The 24,374-nt window shown below is 43.5% G+C and overlaps 1 long non-coding RNA gene across 1 annotated transcript in view; it reads right to left on the reverse strand.

Annotated features, from left to right (window-relative positions):
• Positions 1-16,665, reverse strand: part of LOC135409014 (uncharacterized) — a 53,142-nt gene extending 36,477 nt beyond the window's left edge. Inside the window, exon 1 of the long non-coding RNA XR_010427979.1 lies at positions 16,581-16,665. This is a non-coding gene — a long non-coding RNA (uncharacterized LOC135409014). The remainder of the gene's footprint in view (positions 1-16,580) is intronic.
• Positions 16,666-24,374: the final 7,709 nt, after the last annotated feature.

The following is a 24,374-nucleotide window of genomic DNA, read 5'->3' on the forward strand; positions in this document are numbered from 1 at the left end:
ACATACCTTAAAAAATCCCAAACAAGTAACTAAATCAAGCACCCTGGAAATCACAGCTCTCTTTTTCGTTCCACAGTTTGTCAGCAGTTAATGACATTACAGTGGCTTAAGTAAGAAGGTAACAGCAAATCCAGTACTCGATAGAGAAGCAAAGGGATGGAGAGGGAGGGAAAAGAGTTTTTTCTTCAGTGAACAACAACGATGGCAGAAATCAAAGTGACATTAAATCAAAATGTGCTGGGAAACTGTAATATTTGCAAAAATTGCAGAACCCAAGTACTCCTCTGCTGAATCCAGGGTTTCTGATTTTCCAGATTTTCTATTAACTGCACCTGCCAATGATTACTCATTGAGAAAGTTTTGTATATGTACTAGAACTAAAGGGATTGTTCTGTGCACTTACTGTCCTACCTCAACAGTGGTCTGGTAGAGTTGCAGACTTGAACCAGTGGTGCTGAGACTCACTCTACCTTTCCCAGGGCCCTTTCATCAGATACATGCTGAAAGCACCTTTCTGTGCTGCTGGAGCACAATGATGCAGAGGGTGCTGAACATCCTGCACTTTTACTCCTGTGCTCCGTGCACACAGTTCCTGGTAGTTTGCACAATGATTTCCACCTTAAAGCTTTAGAGCCAGCCCGTGCCACTTTCTGCTTCCAAGCCAGGACACCCAGTTCTCTGCACCACTGAGCTGCAGGAGCCCTCTCAGCTAGCACAGGCAGTATCCCATTTCTGAGATCATTTCAGTGCCACCCTTCCCGCCTCCTCTCCTCCCAACATCTGTGGGCACACAGCCGTGAGCAACCCTCACTGAGCACACACTAAGGCAGAGAAAGCAAAAGAGATCTGTTTTAGCTGGCAGATTACTGGAGGCACTGAGAGGAGGCTGAGGGGCTGGGGCTTGCACAGCTCATGGAAGACAAGGTTCCCAGAGGATCCAATGTCCACTTGCCTGTATCAACAGAGCAGTGATCGAGGAGATGGAGCCACACTCTCACATCATTGTAAGGCAGGATGAGACACCGGGGCTGAAAGCTGAAAAAAGAGAGATTCAGGCTGGATATAAGGAGCAACTTGTTGTCCATGAGGGTGAGCAGGTAGGCGGTGGAGGAAGGCATCTGGAGAGGCTGTGAAGGCTCCATTGCTGGAGGCTTTCAAGTGCTGCCTGGACAAACACTTGAGCAACGTGGTCTGGTCTCACAGGTGACCCTACTTTGAGGTGGAGGTTGCACTACAGACCTCTTGACATCCATTCCATCCTAAATCCCTGTATGGGCCTTTTAAAAGGAGTGAGTGAATTCAAGAATCTGTTTTATACAAAGACCTGCCTTCTCTCTGGTGCATCAGAGATGTGATTTCAGGACAAAGTAGATACTTTCTTCTTCAAAGTACTCCCACTCCTGTACTTTGTAAAGGTGAAGGCTTAGGTGCCCCTGGGCTCTCTGTGTGGGAGGAGACTGGGAGCTTTCAGAAGATCAGGTCATGCCATTTTGAAACATGGGGAAGCTCAGGCTGCTGTCAGATGCATGGTGACCTCGCTGTAGCTCAGTGCAAGATCTTCTTGTAATTGCCAGGCAGTTATGTCATTTGTTGCTGACAAAACAGAACCTATACCTGCAGCCTTAGAGGCTTAATTTTTTAATGGTGAGTTTCTCAGCAAACACTTAGCTTGTAATGCAATAAAAATGCATTTTAAGACACCTTTGAAATACCAGTATTTAATAACGGCCTCCATACTAAAGGTACTTGCAGATGCCTACATACCATTTCAATTAAGATATAAACAGACATAAAACTATTTAAGCAGAAAATACAATGTATTTTTGAACAGCTCGTAATTTAAGATCATAAAACTGAGAGTGACTGTAGGGCTCACAGCCTGTCACTGGTTTGAATTCAAATAACTGTTAACAAAGTTGACTGTCTCAATTCAGTAAGTCTCATGCTATTTCTCAGCTACCTTATGGATCTCACCATTGCACTTCATCTCCTTGCCATGATTCTCCACAGAATCATAGAATGGTTCAGGTTGGAAGGGAACCTTGAAGATCATCTAATTCCAACCCACCTTGCTGTGGGCAGGAACACCTTCAACCTAGAAACAAAAAAGCCAGAGGCTCTAAAAGGGAAGGTGGTTTCAGGACCACATCAAGGCTGAAGCAAAACCAAAATATTGTCAAGGGAGAACTTTAATTAATTTTCTGTCCACTTTATTTATTCAGTAGATGAGCACAGGTCTCCATTTTCCTGAGAGACAGATTCTGAATACAAACATGTTCTTTGGTAAACCCCAAAATAAGAGAAGGGGCTTTCCATAACTCTGGTCAGAAAACCATAATCTTTTATATTTAAGACTTTGAAAGCTTTCTTTACAAACAGTCTTCTTTTAAAGCCTCACATCAATGTCATTAGTGGTCAATAATGACTATCACCATTTGTGATTCTTCACTCCTACATATATCATAGAATATGCTGAGTTGGATGGGACCTACCAGGACCATCGAGTCCAACTCTTGGCCCTGCACTGGACACCTGAAGAATCACACCATGAGCCTAAGAGCATTGTTGAAACACTTACTGAACTCTGTCAGGCTTGGTGCTGTGACCACTTTCTGTGGAACCTGTTCCAGTGCCCAACCACCCTCTGGGTGAAGAACCTTTTCCCGATATCTAACCTAAGCCTTCCCTGATACAACTTCAGCCATTTCCTTGGGTCCTGTCATTGATCACCACAGAGAAGCGATAAGGGCCTGCCCTTCCTCTTCCCCTCACAAGGAAGTTGTAGACTACAATGAGGTCTCACTTCAGTCTCCTCTTCTCCAGGCTGAACACACCAAGTGTCCTCAACCCCTCCTCATATGGCTTCCCCTCAAGGCCCTTCACCACCCTTGTGGCCCTCCTTTGGATGCTCTCTAAGACCTTAATGTCTTTTTTTGTATTGTGATGCCCAAAACTGCATGAACATACTTCAAAGAGGACAAGGGCAAAGCTATCCCAAACAAGCACATAGCACGATCACCAGTCCCCCTCAGGGGACGTATCAGTCATTTCTCAAAACCCAAACGAAGCACCCCGGCACACCCATTGCACGCAGGATGGTTGCAGGTGGGGGTGCTGCCTATCCACACCCATTGGGTGGTCACAGCACTTGCCATCTGACCTTCCCCAGCAGTGAAGGGGGCACTCTGGGCTGCAGCTGGATATGCCTCCCTGGCTGGAGGTGGTGGGTGCTGGAGGTGGTGGGTGCTGCCTGTCTGGTACCCACGCGCTGCTGCTGGGCTCTGCGCCAGCCCCGTAAAACTCAATCAGATAAACCCCAAATATGCACCTGGGGATCACAGAGAGCAGCACAACTATGCAACTGAGTAAGGTATAACACATAAGGGAACCCAATACCTTTGAGGATGAGAAAATTACCGCTCATTATGCTAAGTAATGCCTTATATCAGCATGTAAATAACTTTTCTTTGTAAGCAATCACCAAAGCATTCTCAACAGAAAATTAATATATCTGATTTGTTTATGTATTCATCTAATTTAGGGCAGAAAGATTTTAAACTGAAACTAGATATGAAAGTGCGTCACTGAAATTTTTCTATGTGTTTAGATCCATATATATTTATACTTCTAAAGATGCACACACACACACACAATTACATGTTCTGTCTCTGATTCTGATAAGATGTTAAATATATACTCCTGTGCTTGCTGCATGTTACAAGAGATTTCACTCATATCTCTGTTTCTGACAGCCATAGTTTTGGTGGAAAATTAAAAGTTAATTTTGGGTTTTTGTCCTTTTGTCTTTTTCCTTATCAGCAGTGCCTCCAAGGCATGCTAAAGTATGCTGAAAGTGACCTTCAGTTTACTCATATCATCCTGACACAAGTGATTTAGCCTCCATACTTGTAGGAGTAAACATAAGGAACACCCACTGACTGACAAATATTTCATCAGAATTCAGCCACACATTTGTTCCCGGGTGTAGAAGGGAGGGTGTGTTAGATGATGACCTCATTTAGTAAGGCGCCATTATTTAAGTTCACCACCAGTGTATGTACACCACTATTACCTTCTGCACTCCTAACCCGTGTCTTCTTGTCTTCCTTTAAAGGTTGCTATATTTTGTGGCCTGTTCCATGTGCAGCTGCCACACACTAATGTTGCAGCGCTGTCATTTCCAAGATGGACACAGATCTTTAACCAAAGCCGATCAGGACAAGAATTTTCTCATTTCTCAAAACTACTCCCAGAGCAAGCAGACAAGCAAATTTTGAATGCTTAAACATATAGAAGTTAAACAAATGATGTAGGGAAGAGCACAGCTGTGCATCTGGCTCTGCTAGGGATTGTATTTTCCAGGACAGTAGTGGTACCACTGCTCACAATGGCCAAAACCTCTGGGCCATGAAATCCATGTGGAGGAATCTGTGCACACACAGCTACTCTCACATAGAAGTCTTGTGCTGGACTGGAGCCTGGAGCACAGTTGAAACAACTGTTAATATATTAATTACTTGTGACTTGCAAATTTCAAGCTCCGTACAGTGAGGCAATGGTGATAGCTTAATAGACATAATACAAAGGTGAAAGGTAACAGAGATGAAAAAACAATGATGGAGATTAGGGCTTTAGACATTGGCTGGGGAAAAAAATCTTAAGAAAGGGAAACAAAAATCTGGGATGTAGCAGTAAGCTGAGTCAAACAGGCTCTTGAAGACATAGGACAACTTTTTCTGAAAGAGAGTATGTTCTGGGTTTTACAAGACAGAAGTCACAGGAGTATCAAGAAAAGTGAGTTCAGCAATCCCATATCACACTGATATGGGCTAGAAAACCATGTGAAAAACTGGAAGACCATTGTAGTGGGCACAGTAAAGGCCATGAGGTTACACACACAAAAGGAAGAACATATGCATTGGAGGTGCTTTTAGTATAGTATGGAAAAAATAAAGCGTATGTAAAAAAAAATGAAAAAACCCACCTGAGAACCACCACATTCAAGAGAAGCTTAAGACAGCTCTCAGACAGCTACCAAATGGAAATTCAGCTTTGACTGCAGATGACACCCCCACAAACATCTATCCAGAATGGCCATTTAACATGAGTGCACACACAGACAGGTACTCCTGGGCACAGTGCTGCTGCAGCACTCACCTGGATGGCACCAAAATTACTGGGTTTTTGAAAGAACTTTATTGTGCCCACAAGAGAATGGGCAATAGCTAATTCTTCCATTTGGTTTGGTGATTTAGTATGCTGGTACAGCTGCGCTCCATGTTTCAGTGTTGTGCTGTAGTTTCATGCATTACCTCCTCTGCTGACTCCACAGCAGAGCAGCTGGAACTGCCTGTTCACTCCTGACTTAGCAAGAGTGCCCCAGGTGACTCCCTGGACACAGAGTCAAATCAAGAAGTTTACAGACTTGACTCCTGTTTGTTTAAGTCCATCTCCTCTTTGCTAAGAGGAGCTATCTCCCATCTTCTGGTGAAAGCTTTGACAGAGGGTGCAGAATTTACGCCTTTTTAAAAAACACCTTGTCATGTAGCACCTTTTTATCACACACAATGGAAAAGACAAATCACCTAAGTTCATGTGAACCTCTCTTTCTGACTCACATGTACCCACTCCCAAGCCTTTGCATGCTGTTGTGAATCTCGACAAGCTATTCTCATTTTCACGTCAGATCTATGTTTTGACTCAACACTAACAGAAGAAAAGGTTAAAAAAATTGACCTGGATACTCAGTCATTTAAAGGAGATTTCTCATTGAATTTTAGGGGGGAGGGGTAAGGCATCAGCCATTTAAAGTAAAATTAAAATTAAAAAATATTCTCCAAACAGCAGGAGCTATTGGTGGCCAGTTACAACAAAACTGATACAAGAAGAATCAGACAACTTGGATTTACACCTAGTTTAGCACACTTTGAATGAGGATGTACCATACAAGGAAGAACTTTTCACTGCAATATGCAATGACAATTCTTTCATTCAACAATATTACATATGGGTTTCCCCCTCCTTATTATCAAGGAAAAAAGGCCACTTTGTGAAAAACATATTTTGATGAAGTCATAGGTACCAGAACCATCTCATCTAGCATGGTGAGAACAGGATTCAAAACCTGGCCAGGCAGATACAGCAATTAGGAACAGGAGGCAACTTCATGAACTTAAATGAGATTGCACAACAGCTTAAAGTATTTGAAGGACCCAAGGCTAAATCAGCTGATCCCTAGAAAACCTGAACTCATTGGTTGCAAAACTCTCTGTAACTGTTTTGACATCAATATTTAGAAAGAAAGAAGAAGTTCTAACAACAAAATCAGCAGTTATGTAGATGCCACGTCAGAGATTATAAACATATACTTCAAACCTGCTGCAAGTGTTTTAGGTCAACCAAAGTATCAGACAGTGAGGAGGACTTCAGCCTATGGAGGTGCTTTCCCAAATCAGGGCACAGAGTGTGCACACAAAGAGCCACTTAGTGTTTCCATACACAGCTGCTCTGGGAACACCTCTGTCCTTGTGTCAGCTCCCCATCAACACAGAGAGGTCTCCTACTGTAACAGGGCCTTTCAGGAGAAGGAATGAAGTTGGAGTTTGGGGATTTGCTTGTTTGTTTTTAAAACTCAAGCGTAGTCTAGGCTTGTGTACTTGAACCAGAATCCATTTTCTGTTAATCCAGTCAGGGATCAAAACCAGAGGCTGTAACTAATCTGTGTAATTTAACTTGCAGCTTTAGTTTTGAACATTATATTCCTACAACAAATACTTGTTTGCAGAAATTGTTTAGCAAATCATGCTATGTAGCACATAAATCAAAACGAAGTGGAAGCAAAACTAATGAAGGACTAATAGCCAGCAAATTAGTCACTGAGCTCTATCCAGTGCCTTCTCTCCAAAACAACAATGTGTTACATCTGAATAATGGTGAGACTTTTTTCCCCTCCTCTTGTTTTTTTTTAATTTTAAGGGAGAGGTTTGCTTGATAAATCATCATCTCACTAGTTAAAACATCTTTAATTGCATTTTATACACACTTTATGGATACACATATAGAAAATATAAGCACATACAAACACACACTGTTTTCATCTCCAGTTTGAAGACATCATCCACAAATTCTTATTCTGTAAGTACTTTAATTTCTGAATTATTTCTTCTCCTTTTTATGACACCTGCCACACTCCTGCAGGGTTTATGTCATGTAAAAGGCCAATACGACAGCAAAAGCTATAATTTGGAATATTTTGACAGATATATAACAGTCAAATCCAACTTAATTGGATGCAAAAAATTGTATCGACACCCTTAGGAATTACTTTGAAAAATTTAGATTCAAATGTGAAAGAGCAGAATAAATTATATATAAGAGCTCATCTCATACATTAAAAAAATAATAGCTAACTTTATTGAAAAGTCATATTTACAGTTCATATAATAAAAAATTTTAACCATCCTTATTAATGCTTTTAGTCCTTCTATGCAGTTTTCCCTCTTTCTTCCATATTTCTTCTATTTGCTTTACTCATTGTGTCCATGCTTCCTTTCCTTCTTGCTGAACCAACTCTACAAACCTCCATACATTAAATATTGTCCTTCTTAAAAGCCTTCTCTTCTGGCTTCCCTCTATCTTTTGAACTATTTTTGGCCCATTTTCCTGGGCTTCATCTTCTCTTGTCTCTCTCAGGTTAGGGACCACCCTGCATGGGATGGTTCTCAGACTCCTCTCCCAGCCCTGTGGCACCACAGGGCAGGCAATCTCTGCAGGGTGCCCTGGCCATGCTCCTGCCAGCACATGGGCTGGCTTTTGGGGACAGGAGCACCAACTGTACACACTGATTTCCTTCGGCACATGGGCAGGGAAGGAGCCCTTCTACTTGATCCGAAGAAGTGGAGGAGTACCATGAGTGATGATGTTATGGACTCCCCCAGCCCTGCAGACACAAGAGTTGAGTCTCAGGCTCACATAGTAAGACTTATTCTTCTAGTTCTTGCCCCTTCCTAGCTCTGACTTAATTTTATCTTCACAGATTTGTTCTACACCTCATGAGTTGTCTCACAAAAAGGCACAAGCTCTAGCAGCGGCTTTAAGCTGCAAGCCCTCTGTTATTACATGACCCTACAGGAACACAAGGAGCATCCTTCCCTGGCCTCTTTGACAGGGACTTGTCTCTCCCATAACCCGGCACACACCTCATACATGGGAATTTCAGAAACTTGTGGAGCATGCTCCAGAAGAGGGGCTGGGTAGTTGTGCCCACATCTGAGCTCCAAGACCACAAACATGACGGGCGCTAACACACTATCTCTGCTTTGGAGGGATACAGAGACACCAGCAGTGGCACTTTCCCACTGAGCTAAATCCTTGTGGAGCCTTGCTAGTTTGCAAAAGGTTGCCTGGAACTGGGCTGAGTTAAAACCCTTCAGGTTGAGCAGAATTCAGTATGCTGTTCCTTATCTCTGGCCCTCCCAGTAAAAGCTCTCGTACACTCACAGCTGGGAACACAGAGCTATTTGCCAGACTGGCTTTGTAGGCAAGAGCCTCCAGTGGCAGCTTCCACACACGTATGAGCAAACTGGAGTGCACTAAGCCAGAGGACCATCTTCACACTCAGACTCAGTAAAAGCCCTGCTAGTTTGTCTATTTACGGTATGTCCAAGTCACCTATTACCATGGCAGCTAAGAAGAGAGGAGAAAATGCTGCAGACCAGAGCAGATCACACAGCAGTGCTTGTAAGACATAACCACAAGACTGTATGTCATCCTCCCCTGGCTGCTGCCATGACCCATTTATGATTTCTACCTGAAAGCTGTACAGTATGGAAAAGTTTTATTATCATACCCTAACAACACTCTTCAAAGATCTGACACTAGCAATACAGGAAACCAGAACATAAAAGCAGGCCAGAAAATGGCAAAAAAAATATTTAAACTGAAATAGAAAAACAAATCTCATTGAAATTAACATTGTAAAACACACTGCAGTGAGCCAGTCTAAGAGGAATGCATTCAGCTCACAGAGTGCCTCAAGCAACTTCAAAGAGGGAAAAATAACATATTTAAAGTATATACAGAAGCAGCTCAGGTTTGTCATCAGCCCAGAAGACTGAAGAGTGGGAAACCCCAGGATGGATGGCAGCAGAGCTGGGTCTGTCCTGGGCAGGTACAGGTCAGCATGGCAGTTTGTGACTTGGGGCTGTGGCTCTCAACCTTCTCACTCCCTCCTGTGCCTTCCTAAGCCTCATAAATGCTCTCCCCACAGCCAGTGTGCTCCCCTCACACTTCTGGCTGCCAGCTCTGGGTTTTAAAGCAGGAGGCACTGCAGCAAGTGGCTTTCTGAGGGGTGGTTGTGCTGCTGCTGCAATCTGCTGCCTTCAGCAGCGTGCATCAGTTTTAGTGCTTTCATTCAGGTTAACAAATCTCCCAACCACCCACACTTAGTGCATATTATTTCACACTGTGGGGCAGTCTCAGAATAAGGGAGCTGGATTTGTTTTAGACACAGTTTAACTGGAAGATGCATTCCAGAGGCTCACCCTGGGTGTTCCAGCTAGTAGCAGCAGTTCAGGCTGCTAGAGCTAATCCCAGGCAGGGAACTCTCACAGCATACACAGTGTGTCACCAGCTCCTTGGCACTCCCTTTCCTACAGATCCATTCCTACTGCACTGCACTGCTTGCCCCAGTCCAGAGTTTGGAGTCCCCAGCAAATATATCTTAAGTGAAATAACATCGTGGATGTTGCTTGTGCTTCATCCCTGAGGCAGTTAGAGGAGAACTCACTCTCTTCTCACATACAACTGTGCCATTACTGGGAGAATTTCATCCAGAATCAAAACCAGAGAGCAGAGGGCAAGTTCTTCTCAGCAGGGAGAGAAATCCCCTGATTCAGACTCCCTCCAGCTTATTGACTGAAAGTTGCACTTCTCCCTCCTTTTATATGCATTGACATTCCCATCAATAGAATGTTAAATGTGTTACTATTATTTAATATTTTCTTTGGCCATTTCCCACAGAGTACATGTGATCTGACATCCAGACATTTTGGTAAAGCGCAGAACTGCAGTGACTCATTTCTGTAAAAATCAGCACCTGTGAGCAAAGAGGTCAATGCTCATTTGTGAACAAACAAGTCAGAAAATGCTGTGATTTGCCTTCTTGGAGATCTCCTGAAAGGACCAAAGTCTAAAATTATAATGAGCCTTTCTTTTCAGCAGGATTGACTTTTTCTCCATGCACCAGCTAAAGAATCTGATCTCTGTTGATCACACATTCCTATGACATTTGGGAAAGACACAGCACATGGAACCTGAGGGGCCAAAGATCCTGGGCAGTTCCTACAGTCTGTGGCACTCCAGTTTCCTAAGCAGATCCATCACCCTCTCTGCCCCAAGTAACTACAGGTCTTTGGACACAAACAGAACATATCCTAACCCTGATCAACCCCTGTTTCTGACTCTCTTACTAGGAAAAGGGATTAACTGGTGGGATAATCAGACATTGTTTACTCTTCTGTAGCCCATGCAGAAAAAGATTAAGGCTAACCCCCATGGCAGGGGGGTTGGAACTAGATGATCTTCCCTTCCAAGGTCCCTTCCAAGCTAAACCATTCTATGATTCTGTTAGGGCTTTAGTAAGTGAGAACCTAAAGTTAGTAAGCCTATACTGAAGCACTTAAATGTCCTGATTTCTTTTTTCTTTTTTTAAACCACTGACCTCCCAGTTGCTCCCAGAGGCTTGACCGTTGCTCTGTGAATGCATATCCTCTGATAATCCAACCTTTATGTCTTGAGCCAAGATTAAAAGTGTTATTGGAGTAAGAAAATTATCCTAAGCAAGAATTAAAAGTTTGGAAAGAGTTAAGAACAGACAATAGCATTCCTGTATTATCAACTGAGTCAAAACTCCAAGCGAAGCAAAAGAGCAAGGAGAAGGAACAGTGAAATATTAAATGCAGTTGCTTCTTCTATTTGCAGTTTAATAATTCAAGACCTATATTTATTTATTCATACTAATTGACCGATGAAGTTATGCTGTGGAATAGCTGAAGAGAAACTAATTGCTGTCTCATTTTATTTTAATAGTATATTAAAACGCAGGCTAGACAGGAGACCTCTTCTCAACTTGTGCTGATGTTATCTGCCCTGAGACACTGGCAACTGTCCAGGGACTTGCCTACACTGATATTTAGGGCTAACCTTAGGAGGCAGATTAGGTGATTGTGCCTTTGGCTATAATGGACCACAAATGTGAAGCTCATTTCTTTTTGAGATCAATCTTTCCTCCTTTCCATTTTTTTTCCCACTTAGTTTCTGTTATCATTTGCTCAGCCTGTGCAAAGGGGCCTTAAAGTAGATGTAAATGAATTTTGCAAAACCCACACAGGACCCCTTAATACTATTGGAGTAATTGGGGCTTAACTGCAGTGAATCCTGAAGCACACTATCTAAATAAAGGCATTCCCAAGCATTTCTACAGCCTCATAATTAACACTCCCACAAGCAAAATGACACAAAAAATGTTCAATATGCATTCTGCCACAGAGCCCTCTGTCAGTTCCTGATCCTTCAGTGTTTTCCCTACACAGTTTCCATGCTCTCCTGGTAACTATATTGATGGCACTATCCTTGGTGTGGAGAGACCTTTTTCCTCTCCCTCCCTGCCCTCAGGTCTGGGACCCCACAACACACCCTTCCTCTTTCCCACCCCTTCCCAGTTCCCACACACTCCCAGCCTCCTCCACTGGCAGGAAGGCTGCTGCTATGGATAATGATGGAGACCACAAGCACAGCAGCTCTCCTGCTTGGCTGCCCACCCAGGGTGGGGAGCTGCCCTCCCCATGGACATCACTCCTGCTGCTGCAGCATGATGGGGAGCAGGGTGGCAGGCAAGAGGACAGAGCCACTTCACCACACCACAGACCTTGGTAGAGGAATCAACAAACCAAACCAAAAATGTGTCAATGTTCCAGTCTCTCGTCTCAGTTACGTTTTGTAGGTGCACTGTTACGGATAGTCCATCCAAAATGCTAAAGAACAGCACACACAGGGCACCATCAGCAGCACATGGCAGGACACGAGAGTCCCCATGTATTCAGAGCCCAGCATATAGGCTGGTTCATCCTACTCAGCCAGACAACAAGGCACTGAACTGCAGCCCTGGCAATTTACATACCCTTTGCATAGATACAAATAAGCTCAGAAGGTGAAAGGCAACAGAAGAGCAGGTCCTTTGACTGCAGATCCTTTCATCTTGGAGTTTGCTAAGGACAGATATAAAGGCAGCTTACAATCCTAGTTGTGCACATTCCTCCTTTGAAGATCTACCCCTCTCCCAGCCCAGACTTTGCCATTTAGCACCCTCATTACCTCGTAAGGTCTGCTCCTCCCTTCAGCATTTCGTCCCTCTGCAGAGCAACAAGCCCTTTCCCTCCCTTCCCAGGAATCTTAATTAACTTTTTTTCTGTGTGCTTGTTTCCCCCCACACACTCCTTCAGACATACCAACACCTTCACTTAGGTTTGTTTCCATCCTTTCAAAGTTATATTTAATTGCATTTTTATTTTGCACAGGTCACAAGCTGACCTTCCTACCAAACAGAGCACATACCAGAATTTGAGTGTTCGTAGAGTCTGCGCAGCGTAATGTGCAGAGCTACACCTGTACTGCTATTTTGGACAGAGATGGCACTGGCACTTTTGAACTATGTTGATTCCATACTTACAATAATCTGGCAACGACTTTCATTCCTCTGTATGTATTCGCATGGTGCCAAATCTTCCTATCGTCTTTCCAGCCCTAATACTTCGCCATCTGGGCCAGAAAGGCTTCCGTGATTCTTCATCATCGTTTGATTTCCTTCAAGCCAATTGATCCACATCAGTCCAAAAGATCACTTCACTAGGACTGCATCTCATAATGTAAAGATGTGAGGACCTCTTGCTGTTTGAGGTCCAGATAGGACCTGAAGGAGGGTGGATGGATGTACATGGGTTAAACATGTTCCATGGCTCTGGATCTGAGCTTGCCTGCTCAGCAGCAAACAGGCAGAACAAGTGCAGGACACCCTGTACTCCTGCATGTAAACTTGCTTTTACACGTATCTTATCACTCTTTTTTTTTTTTTTTTTTTCTGCTTTGACCTCCAGGAACCTCATCAACCCTCCCCAGGGACTGGCTCTGATGAAAGCAGAGAGCTGCCACCTCTGCCTCCAGGGCCCTGTGATATCACCCCCTCTGATACCAGCAATTGGGGTGAAGAGTCTGAAAATTTATCCAGGAGACAAATATTAGCCTGAAATCCCTCTTCACCTTCTGCTTGAAATCTTAACAACAGCTCTCCCTCAGAGCCCCAAATGGCCACTGAGTTGGGCTGGAGAGGTGGCTGTGGAACAGCTCTGTGCCCTCCCCCTGGGTCGTGCCCAGTTGTCCCACACTGCAGCTGACAAATGAGACCTTGACTCCCAAGCCCCTGTAAAATCAGCCAACAAAAAGAAGTTATTAGGGGTGTATTTGCTCACAGAAAGCAGATTACAAATTACCCACATTCAGCTCTTGGAAACAAGATTATTTGTGACATAACAGATTGTCACCATTGTAATCCAGAGCCTGTAAACACTTGTTAGTTGTCCACAGGCAAATGCAAATCTGTGCCAGTGTAGCTGTTTTTAGGTAGAGGTGATCACGAAATACCAGATGCTAACATATGGACCCTTTTCTGTGCCACTAATACTGTTCCCTGAATGCTTTCCCTGCTAACCTTAACCTAAATGTTGTCTGCACCTTCAATGGCCCTAGGACTGCATCTTTGGGGAATTCTTTTATAAACCAAAATCATGCACTGTAAGTGGAAATTTTAGAGGGAAAAATTAATTCTAAAATAGTATTAAGTAGAAGAGCTGATTAACCTAGCCTTAGTTCCAAGAACTTGTTGACCATATTGTTAAATTGTTTTTAAAAATAATAGTTAAAGTCAGAAATTGACATTTTATGACCCTGGCACATCAGGCATCTTCAGGAACATGGTGGGATTCTTGGAGCTGTCCTGTGCGGGGCCAGCAGTTGGACTCAATAGTCCTGGTGGGTCCCTTCCAACTTAGGATATTCTATGATTCAATGATTCCAGGGTGGCATCTCAGGATTGTGATAAATTGGAAAACCTCACATCAAGAGCAAATCTCTACAGAGCACCCAGCTTTCCAAGTCATCATGTGAAGTTGAACGTGAAGCCAGAAGGCCCTGCAGGGGAAGTCTGGATGCAAGGACACCATGCCACTAGGACCTAAGCAACAGTTTCACTGTCAGGGTTTTGGATTGGCAGCTGTGCAAACACAGACATTTTCCCGTAAAGACTAGTGAGAGCCAAGGCAACGAGGGATTCTGCAGGGCAACACAACAAAAACGTGAAGGGGATAATCATATTTTTTCAGCAAAACAGATTTTACTAGTTTATGAAAATGGTGAGGTAGGAATCAAAGGCTGCTTAGCCAAAGCTTTGGTACTCATTGTGAAAATAGCACAGCAGCAATGCTGTTGAAGGCATTTTCTACCAAACACTCCATGCCCTCACCCACACACTGCCCGTCTCTTGAGAGCAGAATATTTCAACAAGCTGATAAATGAAGAGCTGCTCATTTCACAGAACCACACTTGGGCATACTGCTCCAAGAGAAAGCAGTAGTGCTCTTTTATGTTTTCATTATTTAGGCTTTGTGGAAACTCTTCCATGACACCTGGAGGATGTAGGAACATGAGAATTATGTTTTTAAGTCATGATTTAGTCACAGTAAAACACTCATGTGGCATATGAATTTGCAGAAGTAACGGGTCATGAGTAAAAGTCTCCTGTATAAGTCCCTTAAAAGGTTGGATAAATTCCTTCAGTGTCAGAGACTCTGATACTGAGTCATCTTCAAAAATGGTGTGAGCATAGTGGAGGGTCAGAGGAGGTAACTCCAAAGCAAGAGTAAATACATGATCTGCTGTCACAACTGCTAGCTAGCAAGACAATGCAATGCACTTAGCCTCCTTTAAGAAATTTCTCACTTCCTTGTTTAAAATGTTTGCAAACCTGAAGAAGCTGAAGTAACCCATTCTAGGGAACATTAAAATACTTTAACCGCTTACGAGATTTTTGGATAACGCACGTATGTATCAGGGATTACTTTGGATCTCATATCACCCCGAGCTCAAGAACAGTTCAAAACTGGTAGATGCACATTTCTTATTTTTCAGAGCACACAACAAACTGATCCCACCTGAAACCACCTCAGTGATGAATACATTTTTCAGCTACCTGAAGGTTTTCCTACCCCTGAGTTCATCCTTTCTTGGCCTCATCCCTGGTGTAGCAGATGCCAGGAGCCCCACGGGGCGGTGTGGTGTCAGAGGGGGGCCGTGACACACGACTGCCCCTCTCTGTGGTGGCAGCTGTGTGGCCATATCTGTGCAGCTGAACCAGGGCAGGACCTTTCTGCTGCTGCCCAAGGATTCCCCTCTGCTGGGAGGTTTCTCCCAGGGCCAGGTTGGCTGGCAGCAGCAGGAAACAGTCCCAACGTGCTGTGAAACTAGGGCCGTAATATGTTAATGTGAAGACTTTTTCCAAGTAATCTTTACCATCTGTTGTCTCACACTGATGTTAATATTAATAATTTATAGGCCTTCTCCTAAGGCTGAGGAGGAAGCAGGATGCTAAGCTCTAAGACAGAGACAGTATCAACTTTTTTTTTTTTTTAATGAGATTGATGTTGCTCTGTACGATGGCCTCACCCAGGGAATATATGGTGCTGTTCAGCTTTCTGCTGCTGTTGCTTTTGCAAGCCTTTTACTGAAAATAGTAGTGGCAAGATATTATTTTAGTCCAGTTCCTCTGTTGCTTCTTTCCTTCTAAAATAAGGCATGCAGCCTATCTGGTACATAAGCAAAGTGCACGTAAAGGTCAGAGGCAAAGCATAAGCTGACAATATAAGTCGTATTATAGGATGCACTTACTGCCAGGCAAGAGCAGGCAGGGTTTCTTCTGCTGCTATCTGAGGCACTGTTAGGCTGAAGGAGCACAGTTGTGCTACCAGTTTAAGCCAGCAGAATCTCCTTGCTATATTTAACCTTGATTTCCTTAGAGACCAAATATGCAAATGACAAAATGTGATGCACGGCAAACACTGCTTTCATGAGGGAGAGCTAAGTTATAGTCCCAAACAATCAAATCAGCCTTTCCTACTCACAAGGCTTCACTTTAATCCCTTATTAACAGGATTAATTGCAGACTTACAGTTCATACCATCTTACTCCCCTTTTACACAAACCAATCTAGCTGCTCTCACAGAGGGACAGGTGGATTAATAGTCTTAGTCAAAAACTGTGGTGATAATGCAGAAAATCAGCCAAAGAGAGGGATTCCAGGGCGAAAATGGACAGCTGGAAGATTGCTATCAAAGCCATGCAGTGACTTCACCCGCAGATAGAAATGTGAAATGCGTGGGAGACCCTTCTGCTTCTAAATTGAAAAACAAAACAAACCCCCTGAAAGATAAACAACTACAGTAAAGGAATAAGTCTCTCTATTAATAAATGCTTACCAGAGGATAAACAAGTAAAGGAATAAAGAACCTGTGAAGCTCAGAAATGTGGAGGCATTCACCGAAACATAACTCCGCTAAGAAATGCAAAGCTCTGACAGACTGTTATACAATCTTTGATTTCTTTTAATAACAGTTGAAGGTCAGATGCCACAGCTCTTCCTGGAAATCCTAAAAAGACTGGGTGGCTCCCCAAGTTAGAAAGGAACTGCCACATCGTATGTTGTGCAACACTGAGCTATTGACTAAGGTATATTATATTACCTCCAACAGCTGACTCAGACCCAGTTGTTATAAAAGGCTTTCGCACTCGGGCGAGCAGCACGTAGCAGTCACACGCCAACAGGCGCGGGGCCGCCGGACCCCGAGTGGGATGAGGATGGGGCTGGGGCTGGGAAGGTCGGGGGGGTCAAGCTGATTACCTCCGCCAGTCCCCCCAGCCCTCCCCAGCGCAGGGCTCAGCTGGGTTACCCGAGTTCACACCGAGCTATTGACATTCAGCTGCATTGCTTACTCATTACCGGATCAGCAGGGGACTGTCTGGGGCGGAAAAGTTAACCCTTCCCCTGCCCGGGATATCACGGGGGGCATAAAAAAGTGCTTAATAAAGGAGTAGGAACCCCAGGCTGGTGGGGAGCCCTGGGGTGGGACTGCTGCTGAGGCAGCCTTGCTCCCCAAAAAGGGGGTGGTGGAGATAAGAGGAAGAAAGGGGATCCGCCTCAGGTGAGAATTCACTTCTAAAAAGGCAGGAGAAATGATATCTGCATCCAGTTTTCACACCACCAATTACTCACTGACTTCTGTGTGCAGGATGCACATTGTGAGGTAAAGCACATTTCTCACCATGACCCAACCCAGGTGCCACTCCGTTAAGATGCCCCTGCCCATGCTTTGACTCTCAGTTTTACAAAGGTTCGCGAAATTATTGCAGATCTTATAATGGCACTTTTTTCTTAATGACTCAGACCTTCACTGTTCAGACCCCACCAGGAGTATTGTGTCCAGCTCTGGGCTCCCAACATAAGCAGGATGTCAACCTGTGGGAGCAAGTCCCAAGGAGGCCAAAAGACAAACAGAGAGCTGGAGCTTCTCTCCTATGAATACAGGCTGAGACAGCTGGGCTTCTTCATCCTGGAGAAGAAAAGGCATCGGATAGACCTTAGAGCCCCTTCCAGTACCTAAAGGGGACTACAAGAGAGCTGGAGAGGGACTTCTTACAAGGGCATGTAGTGACAAGGGTTAATAGCTTTAAACTGGAAGAGGGCAGGTTTGGATTCAGTATTAGTAAGAAATTCTTTATTGTGAGGGTGGTGAGGCCCTGGCACAGGTTGCCCAGAAAAGTTGTGAATGTCTCATCCCTGGAGGCATTCAAGGCCAGGCTGGATGGGGCTTTGAGCAACCTGATCTAGTGGAAGGTGTCCCTGTCCATGGCAGGGGGGTTGAAACTAGATGATCTGTGAGGTCCCTTCCAACCCAAAACCATTCTGTGATTATATCTGAAAACCTTACTACATTTTTAGGATAAGTTCCAGTGCTTGTGTCTTCACATTTTAGAGCCCATAATCAAGATTAAGTATAAAAAGTCTCCAAAAAGGTGAGGGAGGGAATTATTGTTGGTGCCTCATGGTCCTGTTAGGCAGTACTATGATTTCCTGGTAATGGCATACTAATTTATGTCTTCTGAAGTAAAAAGTCATCTAATATATCATCACAGTCCATTGAGAGATATTAAGTTTGTTTTATTTGGTACTTAAAAATAAAATCAAAATATTTCTGCAGTATAATAAAAAGTGCAATTCTCCCTTTTCCATCAAGTCAAACACTCCTCTGTAAAGAGAACTGTATCATTCTATCACAGGGAAGAACAGATGGCGAATAGCAGGTACGCGAAATGTTCATACTACTCTTCTTTATTTCACCTTCCACTGTAATTATATTGCATGCCAGGCTCCAAATGAAGCATTGAATTCAGACACCAGAATTCAATGGAGACGAATTTTGCAAAGCTTTAGACATCAGTTCAATTTTGTGACATTCTGAGTGTAATTTATACACATCTCAAAACATGCCAGATACTTAGAGGTATATCAGAAGAGGCAAAGGTCTTCTCATAGCTTATAATCATAAATGAAATTTTCAAATAAACAATGAAATATAAGTTAAAAGGCAGCAAGGTTTGCTTGCATCTGGCTAATGCCTCCATTAATCTTTATTAGTAATTTCTAATACTGAGAGCAAGGAAGGTAGAATTTATAGCTCTTTTCAAAGAAGAGCCAACAAAAATTAGTTGGATTGGGCCAGTGGATTAGTACCAAGAATAGGGAAAGAAAAGACAGGACAGGATCTTGAAAATGGCAAATGAAAGTGGCAAATGAAGTGATTCTGCAGATGGAGTGTACTAGGAGATATAAAAAGACATTGAGATGTGCATGTCCAAAAAGGCAAGAGGAAAAAACTTAAATTTAATAAGAAGGTCAGCAAAAGAACTTGAAGAAGAATGAGATTTGATCCAAGTGAAAGGTAAGATAGAAATCAGCTTAGGTAAAATATCAGGAGCCAAAAGAAAATGTATCACTTATCTATAACTATAGAAGTGCTGGCTTATTTGTTTGTTGGAGATAGTGGAGAAAATATAATTGTGTAAATTTTAAGACTGAATGACAGTGTGAAAAGTTGGATGAGAAACAGTAAGTCAAAGAAAGAGGATACACTTACAAGCTTAACAAGCATCAAGGAGGAGAAGGAACTTTAATTAAAGTGCTTGAGTTTCAGTTTGTTGGCATGTGGTTTTCCTTCTGCAGAGGGATATTGAGGAAGTTCAGCTGGCGAGGGAAAGGCAAGCTGTGAGCAAAGCAGGGCGGAAATGAAGAAGTTAAATTGCTGAGTTTGTAAAGAGTAGTTGAAGATGTGGAAGTGTGTCATGACATGAGAATGGAGGAAAACAAGAAGCATATGGCATTTCTGAAAGCTGGAGAACAGGTGGCTTTCAGGAAGGGAGGGTGTGCAGTCACCCTAAAACGGAAGGGAGGATGAGCTTGCTGGTGACTTTCCTGGTAATGCTGTAAGCCATTTCTATGGACAAGAGGGAACAGAAAGCAGAATTTACAGTGGGAAAGAGAATTATTAGGGCCAGAAGAAGTGGGATTGTGGTTTTCTTTAATTTTATTTTATTTTTTTTTTTATGTTTAAGACATATGGAAGCAAAGAAAGGAAACATATGAAGTGGCACTTGAAAATGGGGCTGGGGTCAAGGGAGATGATAGGGGAAACAATAACATGTTTCAGAAGCAGAGAAGAGTGGTTGAAGATGTCTCATTGTTTCTTCATGCTCCTCCATCTGCCAATATCCATCTGTTGGCTTTTTGTTGTATGCTCAAATGTCAACTCCAGTAACTGTTTAATGTAAAATGGATAATCAGGTCTGTCTCTCTTTCTCACTGATTTTTGGAAGGATATAAAGACCATGTCTTCCACACAGCATTGGCAGGGTGGGGAGGACCCACTTTTTCTCTGCAGCCTAGGGCTTGGTGATTAGAGGATGCTGTTCTGGGAAGCAGAAAAGGTCAGAGATGAATCCATAAACCTGAGAAGGCCCCTGAACTTGTGAAGGGGGGACCCTGAAGCCCACTGAATGCTTAACTACTGCCTCGTTCTATAAAAGGCACTGATATCATCACCAAATCCTAAACGAAAGGTGTAACAGGAGAATGTGCACTGGGGAAGATATTCCCTACCTTCCTGCAGCCTGGTGCTTGGTGCCAAGGACATCCAGGAGGTGAGGTGTCGAAGATACCTGCTTTGGGTGTCTCTCTGAATCTCCTCTCTCCTTGGTGCCCTCATTGCTTTGAACCAAACCCTGAGGCATCAAAGTGCTCTTGTCGATGGCGGCTTATGAACCCAGCTGGGAAAACACCACTGGCTGTTTATCTTGTTCCTTGGCTGTAGGTCACCTTTTGCATTGCAGGGGTGGCTGATGAACGTGTGTGCTGGCTAGCTGAGGGAAAGGTGCATCTTTTTGTGCTGCCAGAGAGACAAGCAAGGGACCAGAGCGTGCGAAGGATGGCAATGTGTAACATAACCCCGGTGTGATCCACTGGAACTATTTGCCTCTCCCACATGTTGCAGGAGCAAGGAAGGTTGCTGGTGCCTTGGGTTTTCTCTGGAAGACAGGCACTTGCACACCTTCAGAGGTCATTACATCGTGGCAAAGTAAGAGATGTGCCCCTGCGTCACCATGTGCTGGCAATGACCCACTGAGAATACCCACCCCACCAAGCATTTTCCCTCTTGGCAAAACGCAGCGGTCATAGCCCGGCTGCTTCCCTGTGCAGCAGCACAGAGCTGAGTCAGTCTTTCCCAGGTCACCGGGAATCAGTCCATGCCTGCTGCATCCCCGGTTCACAGTGGCCTATCTGTAATTATGATTTTCACTGTTCTGTTCATGATATTAGTATTTCTGTTGCTCTAGCCAAGACTCCTACTCCTCGTTCATGCATGAGCCTGACATGCTATACAATTACAGTGGAGTCAGGGCCTGATCTGTGCTATAATTATAACTGAGTCAGTTACAACAGGCTTGTCTCCTGACCTGCTTCCAAAATAGTCCTACATTTTTTAAACCAAAGGGGATTTTAGGTGTATTCTTTAACCATGCTAATGCACTACTCTTGTCTTGGATTTAAACTGGGTTCATTTCTGATAAAGCAACCCTTTTTTTAGCATAAGCAGGAATTGGTCCAAACTGGCTGTTCATTTGCATTCACCATCAGTTTCAAGCACCCTCTCTGAATGTCAGATATTTCCCGCTTGCATTCCCTCCCCGCTTTGTGTGTTTGCTACTTCCTGGCATCCTTATCATATAGTAATGAATCACGCTGGAGTGAAGATGTCGGATTGAGATACAGAGTGGGACTAGTTTGGCCAGTCCTTGGTAATCAGGCCTCTTAACAGGGAAATGCATTTAAATAGGTCAATGAATCTTACATGTCTGTGCATCAGGAATTATCAGCACCACAGACCTTGCAGTCAGGGGAGGAATTCTCTTTCAAGCAAAAGTTCATTGATGCACTAGAGCAGCAAACATTTAATTTACATTTACATTGAAAATGATGGTTTACATTCGTGGATTATTCGGGGTCTTTCAAACTGTAATAAAAGATTCTTTATTTTCTAGTTTTTTTCTTAATATGAAAAATAACATATTTCAAATCAACTCTACCATCCTGCTAGAGCTAGAAAGGTGCTTATGTAACCTCTCATCTCCTAAAATGCAGTTGTAATTCTTAGTCTTTATTTTTGCCTTGTGCCTTTTTTGGGTGATGGCAATACTGTGAAATGCTGCATTACAAAGCTAATCAAATTACAAATGGAAAGCTTTTCCCTCACTCCATTCTTTTAGGTCCGCTAGAGGTTATGTCTGCTAAGGCACCTTCTGGAAGCCCCCAAAGAAACCAGGAACATCCACAGGAGTGTCTCAACCTGGGAGATTAACATACTGTATCTATCAATACAGCATATAGCCAGGAGTGAAGGGAAGGGACAACTTGAAGTGGGAGGGGTAGAGTGGTGTGGTGAGGTGTGATGGCAGAGGACCTGCCTGAGATAGGAGTGTTCCTCTGTGCTGCTGGGATGGATGCCTTGGCAGCACCTGCCATGGGGATGCATCCCATGCTGGTGAAAGGAGATGTCCTGGTGGTACAGCCACACCACCTCCCTCAGTGACCCATCTCCCTCAGGGACATTATTGACAGGGACCAAAACACCCTTTTGTTGTCACCACCGCGCCTGTGCCGTGGTGTGGGGTTTGTGGCCCAAGCTGGGTGAATAATTTCTGGTTTCTTGTCACTTTCAGCTGATGGGGCCATGGCAGAGTTTTGCAGCCAATGCCTGCATTTGCTCTGGAGTTTAGAAAATGCACCAGTGGCAGCTACAAGGATCTATTTCTGACTTTCAGCCCAGCTACCCAACTTTTAGCCCAGGGTGACATTATATGAGAGTATTTAAAATATTACACACTGTTTGGGATTTCTAGGCATCTAAGTATCATAATGAATGCACAAGTGTGGTGCACTTACATCAGTTCAAATTTTTGTCAACTCCACTTCTTCTTCTTCTGTGTTTCTTTTTGGGCAAGAGCTCTGGAATTACCAACATTTGAAAGATAAAGTCAGGCTTTTTGTCCTTACTTTGCATTCAGTCAAATACAACTCTTGCAGAAGAGATGCAGGGTAAACCTTCAGACTAAGTCTACTTAAATCCTGTATTCAAATTCTAAAGGTCAAAGTTTGCTGTAAAGCATGTGCCACTTAACATACCTCTCTGACATTACTTAACTGTACCTGTCTTGCATAGCAAAAAAAAGTATTTTCCTGGAATAAGTGTTTAAAAACTGGACTAAGATAAGACTATTTTTAAGAGTTCACCAGTAAAAACAGAAGAGCTACAACCTGCCCGTGAAACTAGGTATGCATATGTTCAAATGTTTATAATATACAAATTATCAGAATATGGCACTATTTCCCATGGTGTTGTATTCCATTCTTAAGCATGCAGGAGTGTATAAAACAGTATTTTTTACCTTGTGCTCTATTAGGTGCTCTTAAATGGTGTGTGAAAATGAACTTGAAAACCAAACCTATTGTCATTAGGCTCAGATATGTTACATGTTGTTTGCCCCTCTCTCAGGAACTATTTAAACCAAGAAACAGAAAGGACTGAAAATCTTCAGTTCAGAATGGTACTGCTGCTGAACCAAAAATAAGGTGATGGACACTGATCTTAGCAAGATTATTACTGTCTTCTGGCCAGTCCTACCACCCTTCATTTACAGGATGCTCAACTTTCAGATAAGTGTGGTACAGCTTTGCACCCTGGGGCCCCTCACATGTGACATCCCAGGGTGCAGGTGCAGTGCTCTCCTCCAACACACCTTTAGCAGCTCCAGGGAAAGCTGGTTGTGTGCACACAGAGGTGTCTGCTCATCCTCCTGATCTGTGCTGTTGTTTTCTTGTAGTCACCCTCTACCTGCCCAGGCTTCTCGTGTCTCTGCTGGATAATTGGATAGAATTCACTTGTCCTTCCTGTGTATACAACATTTTGCATGATGGGATCCTGATCCATAAAAGGAACTACAGTAAAGCAAATAACAACACCACCACCAAAAAAAAATACAATCCTTTAATGGTGAGAGGCTCGTCGAAGTTGATATATAAGGGAAATACACGTGTTGGTGTCTGCAGACCACCTTGTGCAGTGTGGAGCTATAAGAGGCTGAGTCCAGGAGCTTGTCATCTCTGCAACAGAGATCTCTTCCTGTGTGGCTCTGGTTCACTGTATTTCAAAACAATGCAGCCCCAAAACTAAGCTAGATAAATACTTCATTCTCCCTGGGTGCTGGGTTTCACACAAGGGGCTTCCTGCAGCAGCCCTTTGGAAAAGCTGTCGTTGCTGCTGACGTGGTTCCTCGCCCCAGCCAGTCATGCCAGGACCACAGTAATGTTTCTTAGGCTTGCCCAGGGTACCTATTTAAATTATAGATCTAGAATACTGCTGGCTCCCCTCCAAATCTCTGATCTAGTAGCTGTTTTTAATGATAAATTACATATGTTTAATAGCTCAGCTATTTTGTTTGGTTCCTTCAGAACTTTGAGATGAATAGGCTCCAGTCTCAGTGATTTATTGCAATTTAATTTGTCAAGTTGTTTCAGCACTTTTTCTTACGCTCCTCTGACAGCAGTTCACCTTCACAAACCAAAGATAGGTATTTTCCTTTTCTCCTCGGAGTGAAGACCCACA

Source organism: Pseudopipra pipra, chromosome 2, assembly GCF_036250125.1.
Source record: "Pseudopipra pipra isolate bDixPip1 chromosome 2, bDixPip1.hap1, whole genome shotgun sequence".
Lineage (NCBI taxonomy): Eukaryota > Metazoa > Chordata > Aves > Passeriformes > Pipridae > Pseudopipra > Pseudopipra pipra.